The sequence below is a fragment of the Silurus aristotelis genome (genome assembly GCF_946808225.1).
Source record: "Silurus aristotelis genome assembly, chromosome: 1".
In the NCBI taxonomy this organism is placed as follows: domain Eukaryota; kingdom Metazoa; phylum Chordata; class Actinopteri; order Siluriformes; family Siluridae; genus Silurus; species Silurus aristotelis.
This window is the reverse complement of record NC_139574.1, coordinates 22,318,970-22,329,703: the sequence shown is the minus strand read 5'-3', so window position 1 is coordinate 22,329,703 and position 10,734 is coordinate 22,318,970. Positions and strand designations below refer to the sequence as shown.

At 40.5% G+C, this 10,734-nt stretch overlaps 1 long non-coding RNA gene across 1 annotated transcript in view; it reads right to left on the bottom strand.

Annotated features, from left to right (window-relative positions):
• The window catches only part of LOC310732887, a 5,547-nt gene extending 5,540 nt beyond the window's left edge, over nt 1–7 (bottom strand). Inside the window, exon 1 of the long non-coding RNA XR_014535570.1 lies at nt 1–7. This exon is cut by the window's left edge and continues 441 nt beyond it. This is a non-coding gene — a long non-coding RNA (uncharacterized lncRNA).
• Nucleotides 8–10,734: the final 10,727 nt, after the last annotated feature.

The following is a 10,734-nucleotide window of genomic DNA, read 5'->3' as shown; positions in this document are numbered from 1 at the left end:
CGTGTGTGAGAGAGGGAGATAGAGAGGGGAGTGAGGGAGAGGCAGAGAAGGGGGGAGAGAGCGAGAGAGAGAGAGAGAAAGAGGAGGGTCTGAGTGAGTGACTGACAGGAGGAGAAGGAAAGAGAGAAAAAAATCTATCCAGTGTCAGTCCACCACCTTGTAGCATTTTTTTTTAAATACTGCCCCCCCATTTCTCTCTTTCTCTCTATCCCCTCTCTCACCCCTCCTAGCTCAGAGGAAGGGAGAAAATAATTAGATTTGAGCCACACACGCTTCCCAAGCGCACCGACTTGTGGATCCGAGACTTCTAATGGTGGATTAATTGAGGGAGATCTGACGTGCTACATGCTCCACAGGCTCCAAATCCTGACTTTCCCAAACGGAGCGTGACCCCATACCCCCCCTCACCACCTTCTCCACTGTTAACACAATAAAATAGAATAATAAATAAATAAATAAATGAACTGCCATTGTGAAAATGACTGCACTCACACTCTCCACACACTCCACACTTCTCCCAGCTCTGTTTGCTGACTGGCACTGCGTAGTAGGTCATGAAAAAGAGAAATGTAAACCATTAGGCAGTCTGATCCTGTCTTCTTATTAGGAAAAGTAACACTCGTGCTCTTGTCAACAGCAGATATATGGAGTGGCTGAACATCTTTCAGAATGACAGCGTTAAAACACTAAAGTGGAAAGAAATCCTTTTTTGTGAAAAGGGAAAAAAAGGAAAAAGGAAAGACATTCCATGAAATGAAAATAAAGCCAGGGAAAAAGCAAAACACCAAGTAAATGCACTTAATTTCATTCAGAATGATGTAAGGTTGCCTTAATGCCAACAAGCCTTTTAACTTCCCACAATTGGACTGACTTTTGAAGCTGACATTTCCGATTACGGAAGCCTAAAATGATTTGAAAGGGAGCAGAATTCCTTCTCTCTCTCTCTCTCTCTCTCTCTCTCTCTCTCTCTCTCTCTCTCTCTCTCTCTCTCTCTCTCTCTCTCTCTCTCTCTCATTCTCTCCCTCTCTATTTTCTATGTAAGTAACAAAGTATTGTAAAAATGTTAACACACACACACACACACACACACACACACACACACACACACACACACACACACACACACACACACACACACACACACACACACACACACACAGCAGGCTTCTTTTTCCTCTTGTGCAGCACCTTTCCTTTTGACACTATATAGATTAATCTCTATTAAAATGCTATCAAACAGGTACATGGCAGAGATTTTGCAGAGCAAGGATGAAGAACAGCAAGTGGTGTGTTCTGCCCCATGAAGAAATACAGCTCTCACTTGTTATAAAAACCCGGTAGCTCCAGTGTGCACTCATTTGTTCGTAAAGGCATTTTTAAAAACCAAATGGCGAAAACATACAAATCATATCTATATTTGGGACAAATGAAGAGAAAACTGCTCTAACTGGTTATTGGATTATAATACAAAGCAGACAAAGAAATCAGACATGGTGAATTTCATGCCAAAGACAGCCATCTACTGCCCCCTGTTGACCAGTTGATTGACTGAGCAGCAGGGCCTTCATTGTTCCAGGCAACCAATCCTTATTGGGAAGGCGCACGCAGCAATTACAGGGGAACAGCCCATAATTCTTTATCAAGAGCTAATCATGCCAAGTGACAAACAGCAAAGCCGAAGACTTCAAATGAAGCGGAGCAAAGACAAGGCAGGGAGCTCTCTGCAGGCTGCGCCAAAATGAAGAGAAATGCAGGTGTGACGGGGGAGAGAGAGGCAGAGACGAGGGAAAGAACAGAGTGAAAGGGAAGCTTTTGCGCTTTCTCTCTCTCAAGGAGAAGTGCGGTTCTCTAACAAATCCCCAACTGCTTCGGTTTTCATTCCTCCAAGGCCATCACTCAGCTGGCCACAAAGACATACACATAATGAAAAGTATTCTTGCCTCCCTCTCTCTTCTCTCTTCTCTACTCTCGACTTTCTGTTTTGTCTCTCTTTTCTTTCTTTTTTTTTGGACAAAAAGTACCAATTAAGGTGAGAGTGTGTCAATGTGTAAAAGTGGAGAAAGAAAGGAATAAAGGAATAAAGGAATAAAGAAAGAAAGAAAGAAAGAAAGAAAGAAAGAAAGAAAGAAAGAAAGAAAGAAAGAAAGAAAGAAAGAAAGACCTGTCTCATCCCTTTGATTGGTCATGCTAAATTAATTGAAATGGACTTTCCAAAAAAAAGGGGGGGTTGCATTCATTTGGTCATCATCAATGATGAAGGTCCAGTGTGAATGTCTTTCTATAATGTTTTTTTTTTTTTAATGGAATGGTACAGGCACCTCAGTTATGACTGCAGTCTTTCAATTGCTTTTGGAGGGACCTGGGCCTTTTTCAATCAATAGGGTGTAATAAAAGTTCTGTTCCAGGTTCAGAAAGCTAAACAAAAATAAAGGAAGAAAGCAAATGAGATGAAATAAATGAATACCTGCTTCATATCATGCACACTGTGCTCTGCTACACAAGCGGCACATGAGTGTCGCTGATCAGATGCACAGGCGCCGGCTCCCCATCACCTCTAACACATATGTGAGTGGATTATAATGATCTGCTATTAGTGCTGGTATATTTATGTTGCTCATCGTGCAAGCTAAAACGCATTACTTCATTAGCAGCTGCTTGCTGCTGTAACTATTCCCTCTTTGTGCAAAAAGGGGAGTGGGCATTTTCACTCTACATAGAGAAAGAGAGAGAGAGAGAGAGAGAGAGGAGAGAGAGAGAGATGGTTTATTCAAATTTGATGCACTCAATTTATTCACCTCGTGGCACATGGTAGTTGCAAAAGAGAATGTTCACCTACTCGTGCAACACTGCTGTGCCAAAAGGCTGGGCAATATTCCAGCTCGACACACACACACACACACACACACACACACACACACACACACACACACACACACACACACACACACACACACACACACACACACACAAATACACACAGGATGTTACACTTTCATAGACTTAACAAACACAAAGTAGCCCAGACACACATACACACACACACACACACACACACACACACACACACACACACACACACACACACACACACACACACACACACACACACACACACACACACACACACACACAAACAAATGTCCAGTAAATACAATTTCTTCAAATAAACGTGGGCTGAAACACACTCTGGGGATGGAGAGGATATGGGTAGGCAGTAAAGGCCATACTCAGTGATGCCTGTAACCAAATGGTATTCTCTCTCAACGTGGGCATTGTAAGAATGCATTATTAAAGAATGTATCGCCCCAGGCTACAGCTACAGCCAACAATAAACAGAAAAAGGGTAATATTTTACTGAAAGACATAAGTGGGCTCTGTGTAATTTGTGCCTATCTTCTCAAAGTGGCTGCGCATCTGTTCTCAATGTTTTTTTTGTTTCGTATTTTACATACGCATGTGTGTATGTTCATGAAGATACACCTGTAGTGTTAGGAAAGGGAAAGTGCCTTATATAGCACATAATTCATAGTGTGTATAATGATGAAAAATACTGTATACAGCCAGTCAAAAGTTATTGAACACCTGGAGCTTCTAATGCTTTATCGTGGTTTAATCACTATTATTGCCAGAGACATAACAAAAATAATACAGAAAAGCAATTAAATAAAGAAATCTAAATCTTCGTATGACTTATTAACTGTTCGCTCGCAGACCCTAATGGGACTCTGGATGTCAAAGTCAAGTGCGTTTTGGAGGATAAATCTGTATGTCAGTAAACGTAGTAAAGGTAATATAAGAATATGTGCTGGGGTACAAGAACTGGATTTAAGTGATGAAGAATTTTGGCCTTATTTCAATTATATTAGGTCAAGATTGTTCCGATAATATAGTTGTTTTTACCATTTCTTACTCACTAAACATTTAAATTATAAACATTTTCTTTTCAGATCATCGTATTACAAGAGATTTGAAATATTAAATATACACAAAATGTCTGTGATCTGATCCATGCTCTAGGCTTACTGTGATGTAGTGCTGCTCTGCTATTACGGAGTCTATCCTGCTGTACCTGGATTATCAGGCAGAGCACTGGAGACCCCTGTCTGCCATATGTTACTGTGCACCACCACAACACTGCGCCCGTGCTGGTACATGCTGACCTCTAGCTCAGAATGATTATTCACACACTTACATCAAAGCTGTTGATATAGAGACTTAACATGGAATAGGAGTTTTGGTCAACTCACTCAGGACACCAAGAACAATGGATAAAAGCCCAAACTTGACACATTTTAATGAACTGTAATGTTAAACTTACTCATTCGGTTTTTACTGAACAGTCTTGTTAGCAAGATTATTATTAAAGAAACTATGCAGGGTCCTTGTATTATTATTATTATTATTATTATTATTATTATTATTATTAGTAGTAGTAGTAGTAGTAGTAGTAGTAGTAGTATCATATTTACCTTTAATACATTTGGCAGACACCCTCACCAGAGCAGTGAACAGTTAAGGGCCTTGCTCAAGGGCCCAGCAGTGGTAGCTTCATGGTGCTGGGATTTAAACTTGTGTCCTTCTGATTCAGAGTTCAATGCCTTAAGCAAACCAACCTGTATTGTTATTATAACTATTATTGCTATGAATCTTATCATATAACAACAATAGTCATAAACTATGACTATAGTTGTTATTATATAGTTATCATCATATTGTTATTATATGTAAGTACATTCACAGAAAAAAGGCATTACATTAGAAAATATGTAATAAAGCCAACATATGGGAGCAGCATATGGCACTATAACGCTAAGAAATTAAACTCCACACAGGTATTGAATCAGCCCCACTGGACTCTTTCTCCAGGATCATAAACATTCATTCATTCATTCATTCATTCATTTTCATTCATTTTCTCCCGCTTATCCGTAATTCGGGTCGCGGGGGCAGCAGTCTAAGCAGGCTTTCGACTGCTGCCCAATCCTCACAGCACCGTCCCTTACGGTCCCTCCTGCAGGTGGTGAGCCCACGGGAAGGCGGCCCCACGTCAGGGACCTTGATATTTCCCTCGTAAGGGACCCCCGGAGCATAGAGGATTAAGGGCCTTGCTCGAAGGCCCAAGAGTGGCAGCTTGGCGATACCGGGGCTCGAACCACAGACCTTCCGATCGGCAACCCAGCGCCTTAACCCCTGGAGCCACCACTCCCCCTTCAAATAATAGACATTTCCACCCTAATCAACAGTGCTCTTAAATAATTACACAATTGTAGATAATTACCATGTCAAACTTATTCCTTATATTAAGTAAACAACAGGTTTTATCTAGTGCATGTATTATATTTACAATGCATCCAGAACGTTTTTACATCGCTTAACTTTTCCACATTTTGTTATGTTACAGCCTTATTCAAAATCGATCAAATTTATTATTTTCCTTGAATTTCAACAAACAATACCCAATAATGACAACATGAAAAAAAATTGGTTTGAAATCTTTGCAAAAATATATAAAATCACATGTACATAAATATTAACAGCTTTTGCCATGACATCACTCCACTGATCATCTTTGAGCTGTTTCTACAACTTGATTGGAGTCCACCTGTGGTAAATTCAGTTAATTGGACATGATTTGAAAGACACACACCTGTCTATATAAGGTCCCACAGTTAACAGTGCATGTACGAGCACAAACCGAGATATGAAGTCCAAGGAATTGTCTGTAGACATCTGAGACAGGATTGTATAGAGGCACAGATGTGAGGAAGGGTACAGAAACATTTCTGCAGCATTAAAGGTCCCAATGAGCACAGTGGCCTTCATCGTCCGTAAATTGAAGAAGCTTGGAACCACCAGGACTCTTCCTAGAGCAGCCGCCCGGCCAAACTGAGCAATCGGGGGGAAAGGGCCTTAGTCAGGGAGGTGACCAAGAACCCGATAGTTACTCTAAAAGAGCTCCAGTGTTTCTCTGTGGAGAGAGGAGAACCTTCCAGAAGAACAACTATATCTGCAGCATGCCACCAATTAGGCCTCCTCAGTAAAAGGCACATGACAGCCCACCTGGAGTTTGCCAAAAGGCATCTGGAGGACTCTCAGGCACAAGAAAAAAAGGCCTCGATGCCAAGTATCATGTCTGGAGGAAACCAGGCACCACTCATCACCTGGCCAATACCATCTCTACAGTGAAGCATGGTGGTGGCAGAATCATGCTGTGGGGATATTTTTCAGTAGCAGGAGAAACTAGTCAGGATCGAGAGAAAAATGAATGCACCAATGAACAGAGGCATTTTCTTGATGTGTCTGATGAGACTGGGGTGACGCTAAGCAGACCGCCAAGTTAACAAATTAGTGGCTACGGGACGACTCTGTAAATGTCCCTGAGTGGCCCAGCCAGAGCCCAGACTTGAACCCGATTAAAAATCTCTGGAGAGATCTGAAAATGGCAGTGCACCACCGCTTCCAATCCAACCTGATGGGGCTTGAGATGTTCTACAAAGAAGAACAGGAGAAACTGCTGACAAAAAGGTGTACCAAGCTTGTAGCATCAAACTTAAAAACACTTGCCAAAGGTGCTTCAACAATGTATTGAGCAGTGAATAGGCTGTGAATACTTTTGTACATGTTAATTTTTTTTATTTTTTTTTTTTTATAAATTTGCAAAGATTTTAAACAGACTTCTTTCACGTTGTTATTATCGAGTATTTTTTGTAGAATTTTAAAGGAAAATCATGAATGTAATCCATTTTGGAATAAGGCTGTAACATAAACGTGGAAAAAGCGTTGTGAAAACTTTCCAGATGCATTGTATATTTTCTAGTTGCACACTGACAGGTAAAAGTGTTTAAACACCCAATATTAAGGCATTTTTGTTTAACTGATTTCTACAAAATGTATACTTTTTCAGGAACAGACATGACTTTTTGTACTAAATGTCTCATTAATTGAATAATGCTGGAAATATATTTCATTGGAACAATTTACATCTGATCTAATCGGGCGGAAAAACTCCAGAACCTTTATCACACTAATTATGCACTTGTTGCAGAGCACATATTCATATATTACAGTTAATATCACCACTGTCTATGAGTCTTTTATCTATAGGCTTAACAGATTTATCGTGTTAATGCGCCTGACTTTAATAAGGCACTTATTTAGAGTTCTATTAGGATCCGAGAGCAAGTAGTTAATAACTCACACAAAGAGTTCACTTTCTTTATTTAATTGCTATTTTGTATTCTATTGTTTTGGTTTGTGGCAATAATGATAATTAAACTGCAACAGTATATAAGAAATGGCAGGAGGACAAAATCTTTGGACTCTGTATATCTCATGCATACTGTCATATGCATCTACATGAATTAAGATTATTATATACTTAATGCTAATTGTTTGCACTTATAATGTCATTTACCCGTTTTTGGATTCTGATTGGGAAATGGGTTGCAAGTAGAAAATGCATTGCATCTATATTCATGTATGGTGCATATGAGTGACCATTGCCTACAACCCTAAAAAACTATATAATTAAGTAATACTTCATGCTTCATGTCTCTAAATATGCATACATGCACATTTGATTGTGCATGCATCTATATATTAGTGTGTAAATATTCAATGCAAACTACAGCTAGGTATGCAAATTGCATTCATTCTCATGCAAATTATTTGCTAGTTATTAAAATGGGAGACCTTGTTTGGAAAAGCTGCCACCCCAGTGGGTTTTAGTGTTTCAATGGACAGTGAGCACAAGTGCTTCTAATGCACCCTACGCACACTGAACAAAAAGCTGATTAAAAGTTGTTTAGAGCAACTTATTTGCGTCAGGAAAAAAAAAGACCCAAAAGCATGATGTGTGGCAGTGCATATAAAAAGCCTTTCTATATTAAGCTCGACATCTCAGTGGACACAGGAGATATATCTTTCTCCTCTGGAAAGCTCTCTGTGTTGCTGTCACCTATCAATTGTGGCTGGCTGGCTGTCGTCCAGAGCCTCTTCGAGGGCCAATCTCATCCTGCCGTCTGTCTGTCAATAACGACAAAGCAAAATTATTGCATGCCACCAGATATTTATGACCAGTGAGCTTAAACCTGACAGGACAGTTCCATATTCTTTGAGTCTTGAGCTTGTGAATTGGCACAGAGATTGACCTCTGCTGCAAGTCATGACTCTGACTCATGGAGGGTGAGCAAGAGGTGTTTGATGTGAAGTCACAATCCTAAAACATTGGGCCACACTCTGGCTCCCACTGTGCCCTGCTCTGCCCCCAAAACAGCCTCATTATCCAATTAACACCACTCTCAGAGGGGATGGATGTGTATGTCTGGGTCTGTGTGTGTATCTTGCAAGCACTCCGTCAGTACTTGGATCTGCTCCACAGGAGAAAAGCCTGCTCGACTGTCAGCACTCAGCGTGAGCCATGTAGAGAGGCTTTGTGTAAACATAGCTGGGTTGTTGTTTGCATGCCTCTGTGTGTGTGTGTGTGTGTGTGTGTGTGTGTGTGTGTGTGTGTGTTGTGTGTGTGTGTGTGTGTGTGTGTGCATGCTTGTGGGTGCGCACGGTGCTAAATTATACCGCACTATGTGTTTTTGTATATGTGTGGGTGAGTGTGGGCGAGTACAAGTTTCAAACGTGACAAAATGCTAAATGCCACAATCTCAAGAGCTGAACTAGCTTCGAAATTAGATACCACCACCACAACAAAAAAATATCATGCACACTGGTAAATGGATGAAATCTTTCAAAAAAATTGTTGCCTTTTTTGAATCCCATTGGAGTAGTGGACTATTTGTGCCCTCTTCTTGCTTTGCGATTTGATCATTTCATAAGGCACGGCACGGAAACCAGGGCTGGACAGAAAAGCAGCTCTTAATTTAACTCTCCTCTCTTCTGCTCCACTGTGCAACCTGGACCACAGAGAACAGATTTCCATGCAAACAAATGCGTACAAGTTCCAGGACGTCGTCTGTGTGTGGTGCTGCATAATGTGAACTTATTTGGGTGGATTCCTGTCCAAAAAAAAAAGTTAATTACCAGCCAGTTAGGTTGTCTGTTTATATTTTCAGGATGTTTACTTCTTCCTTTCTGCATCACTTGCTTGCATGCGATTATTTTTGGCACATGTACTCAAGTTTACTCTTGAACGATCAGATATTTACATGGTTGAGGGAGACTGAGTTGAAGCGTGGCCAGTTCAGTGACACATGAAGTGTTGAAGTGTTCTGCTGGTTTCTGTGACACATGACACTGGACAAGTGGGCTGAGAGTGACAGAATCACACTCATACAGACTTCTGCAAGACTGCCATCTGCTTTCAGCAAGGCACTACCACCACACAAACACACATGTTCCCAGTCCTGTACTGTAGTTCAATTAAATAGAATCATGTATTAATACTTGACACTTGCCATTCATCCTTGGCTTTACACATTGAGCGCTAGATACAGAGTTGGGAAAACCGTTAATCCAATGCACTCGGCCCATGTCTTTTTGTTTGTCTTTTTGTTTGTTTGTTTGTTTGTTTGATTTTACCTGAACACTTAAATTGCAAGGTCAAGAAATGGTAGCTAACACAATGTAGTTATGTAGGCTAATCTAGTTTAGTACATTGATAAAGACTATTTTGCTCCAACCTATGATACTGTCCTGTTATCCAGTATACAAACCATATTATTTGAGTATGCTTTGCGTCTTTATACCTTCTATTACCTTTTTAATTGTGTGTAGTAAACAGGAGACTTGTATGCCAGCTTTGCACTGGACTTTGCTCAGCTTTGCTTGCAAATTCATTTTCCTATATGTTACTATTTAAAGATGGCCTCTAATCAGTGAATGGTATGTAATCCAAGTAATTAAAATCATACCATTCACTGATTAGAGGCCATCTTTAAACAGAGCTTTTCTGTTGTAAAGCCAAGAGGTTTCTTTTCTTTTCTAACAAGCAACTACGGAAATCAGCTTGTTCAATGTATGGGGCTAAAACTGCCTATTACAGTAATTAGCTAAGATTTAGACTTTTGTTCAGGGGTTAATAATTGCCTTATTTGCTTCATTGACAAACCAATATTTATTGTTTGGTCTGACTTACCTCGGGTAAGCATTTCTGATTTGTTGTGGTGATGTTTGTGCTGGGGTTTTCTAAAGGGGTACAGGAGTCTGATTTGGGTTTTTGAGTAGGCAGTTAATTGATGCAGAGAAGCAGCATGGTGAGGGCTGTGTGATGGCTCTTACCAGAAGCCAGCCATGAATCACTCAGGCAAGAGGTGACAGCAACATGGCACTCAGGAGATTTATACTCAGATCACCATCACTTACAGGAGCCCCGATGACGAAACCATGCTGATCTGTCTGCTATCTTTTCCACTCTTTCTCCACATCTCACTCTCCCTCTCAATGCTCATAATTCCTCCTTCCATCAGATGTACAGTATCTTTGTTGAAAACACTTTTAGGCCAAATTTGAAATCTTAGTGAATGTCCAACACACTGAAGGACAGCTTAATTGACTCTGTTTTTTAACAGAATATTTCCCTTTGTGCAGGATTCTTCAGGAACTTCTTCTGCTTGTCATTTTGTTTGCTCTGCCAGGAGTGACCCAGATGTTTCTGAATAGATTGGATTGCCTTGTTCTTTTTTGCAGGCCCTGAAGGACTTGTCTGCACACCCAACGGATTCACCTTTTCACCACAGCCCATTGAACAGAGATGGATACAAGGCAACTGCAAGGCTAAGGGTG